This window comes from Euprymna scolopes, chromosome 46 (assembly GCF_053919585.1).
Source record: "Euprymna scolopes isolate OS-2025 chromosome 46, ASM5391958v1, whole genome shotgun sequence".
NCBI classification, from domain to species: Eukaryota; Metazoa; Mollusca; class Cephalopoda; order Sepiida; family Sepiolidae; genus Euprymna; species Euprymna scolopes.
The window spans coordinates 139,173,402-139,176,625 of NC_136527.1; positions in this window are offsets into that span (position 1 = coordinate 139,173,402).

The following is a 3,224-nucleotide window of genomic DNA, read 5'->3' on the forward strand; positions in this document are numbered from 1 at the left end:
TAAACTCGGAGTAGCAGGAGACTCCAGAGCTAGTGCGTTATGGCCCATTGATGCGTGGACATGCCCTGGCACACTACCAACCCCTATCCCACTATCTTGTGGGTGCTCTTGGTTGGGCAAAGACTAGTGGAACCACCCCCAAAATCAAACACCACTGCCTTGTGGGCCTTATTAGAGCAAAAGGCTACAAGATGGGTACTCTGACTTCAAATCCTACTACTGCTTTGCAGTTTTCCTTAAACCTCATCCAGAAAGAAAAGGCATAGTAGCGGATATGATAGGGCGACAATTTACCTCACTGAGATGACTTTTGGCCAGCAGCTGCGGCCTTCTCTGCTGCAAGTCGTCGCAGGTTCACTCCACTGGAAATGAGCATTGGAAGTTCAGAGGGTGTCTATCCGATGCGCAACAGATACTGCACCTAAACTGCGCAAGCAAGTTTGGAGCCAAGGTGGGAAGTCCTGTGGCGATGGAGTGAGACTACGCCAACACCGAGGGATAAAGCACTGAGGCACCAACTAGTCATCGTCAAGATTGACGGACTACATGATGATTATGTTCCCAAATATTCAAATGTTGAATAGGAAAAAGGGCCTCAACTCCTGCCTGGATGTGACAACAGTACTCCATTTTAGGACGTACTATGGATAGAGGACTACATCAGCAATAAGATACCTACTGGAGTGTTAGAGTGAGCCAACAATATTTTCAGCAATCTTGGAAACAGATTTGATGTTATGTGTTCAGTTTCAGATCAAGTAAGAAAAAAAAAACAACAACTAGATTCAAAATACGAAACCTTGCCAAAGTAGAGTCTTTCCCCAAAATTCATCCAGATAAGTAGAAAAGCCGCATTTATTGCCTTTGGTAACAATTATGTGTTGACTATTTGTTTTTCTCTAAAACTCTAAGAGAATTCTAAGAGCAAGAAATATATTTGTTGAAATTCTTTACGGACATTTTTTATGGTCCGTTTCACTAAACTGTCGGCAGGTGGCGCTTCTCTGTTATTAGAACTGACAAAAAATATCAGTAGAAACCATTGTTCTGGAAACTCCATTTATCGACTACAAAATGTCGTCCCAATAGTGTAGAAGTAGCAGTGTCAGAAGTCGCCATTACAAACTAGTGAATAAACATTTGTATATTTCTTTCTGATGCTCGACCTCTTTCCTAGCATGTGTTCCATTTCAGATCAAGTAAAACTTTTATGGGTTTTTGCATATGCTGAAAACGAATTTCACATTTAAATCTGGGTCTGGATCTTAAGACATAGTTTGGCACTACTGCATTACACAGATAACAAATTTGGAGCCAAGGTGGAAAGTCCTATAGCGATAGAGAGAGACTATGCCAACACCGACGGATAAAGCACTGAGACCCTGATTAGTCATCGTCAAGGCCTGATGATGATGATGATTATGTTCCCAAATATTCAAATGTTGAATAGAAAAAAGGGCCTCAACTCCTGCCTGGATGTGGCAACAGTACTCCATTTTAGGACGTACTACAGACAGATGACTACATCAGCAATAAGATACCTACAGAGCGCTAGAGTGAGCCAACAGTTTTTTCATTTAAAGAAAACGATCATGTTTGCTTTATATAAGACACAGAAGAGTTCAAAAGGGAGGTAATTTTCAAACATCTTGTGGGCCTTATCACAGCAAAAGGCTAAGAGATGGGAACTCTGATTTCAAATCCTACTGCTGCCTTGCCTCATCCAGAAAGAAAAGGCATAATAGCGGACACGATATGGCGACTGTTTACCTCACTGAGATTACTTTTGGTTAGAAGTTGCGGCATCCTCTGCTGCCAGTCGTCGCAGTTTCGCTCCACTGAAAATGAGCATTGGAGGTTCAGAGGGTGTTTATCTGATGCGCAACAGATACTGCACCTAAACTGCGCAAGCAAGTTTGGAGCCAAGGTGGGATGCCCTGTGGTGAAGGATACTGAGGCCTCGACTAGTCATCGTCAAGGCTGATGGATGGCATGATGATGATGATGATGAGACAGACAGAAAAGATGAAAAAAAAGTATTTGAATTTAAGATGAATTTGCATATATCTCCTTAAATTAGACGGATCTGTGAATGACGAGCCAAGTATATATATATATATTGCAAGTATATATATATATTGCAAGTATATATATATATAGCATATATATATGCTATATATATATAGCAAGTATATATATAATAAGTATATATATATAGCAAGTATATATACATATGTATATATATATATATATAGCAAGTATATATACATGTGTATATATATAGCAAGTATATATACATATGTATATATAGCAAGTATATATACATATGTGTATATATATATATATAGCAAGTATATATACATATGTATATATACATATATATATATATATATATATAGAGAGAGAGAGAGCAAGTATATATATATATATAGCAAGTATATATACATATGTATATATATATATATATATAGCAAGTACATATGTATATATATATATATAGCAAGTATATATACATATGTATATATATATATATAGCAAGTACATATGTATATATATATAGAGAGAGAGCAAGTATATATACATTATATATATATATAGCAAGTATATATACACATATATATATATATATATATATATATAGAGAGAGAGAGAGAGAGAGAGCAAGTATATATATATATATATATATAGCAAGTATATATACATATGTATATATATATATAGCAAGTATATATACATATGTATATATATATAGAGAGAGAGAGAGAGCAAGTATATATATATATAGCAAGTATATATACATATGTATATGTATATATATATAACTACTTCATTTACTCACATAAATTTAATATACGAAAGTATAGATTTATGCGTAAACTTTAAGTATTTATTTACTGTAGCAAGTATATATGTATATATATATATATATATATATATATATATATACAGCAAGTATATATACATATGTATATATATATAGCAAGTATATATACATATGTATGTATATATATATATATATATATATATATATATAAAATAGAATGAAAAGCATATCTTATTTTTCTTTTATTAATATTGGAATTTTTTCCTTTTTTTTTGTTGTGAATTTTTCCATGGATTTCTGCCTTTGGATTATTATGGACCATCTTCTTTCAATTATGGGATTTTTGGATTTTACTTGTGCAAATGGAAATTCAATTAACTTTCTTGAAATTATATACTTG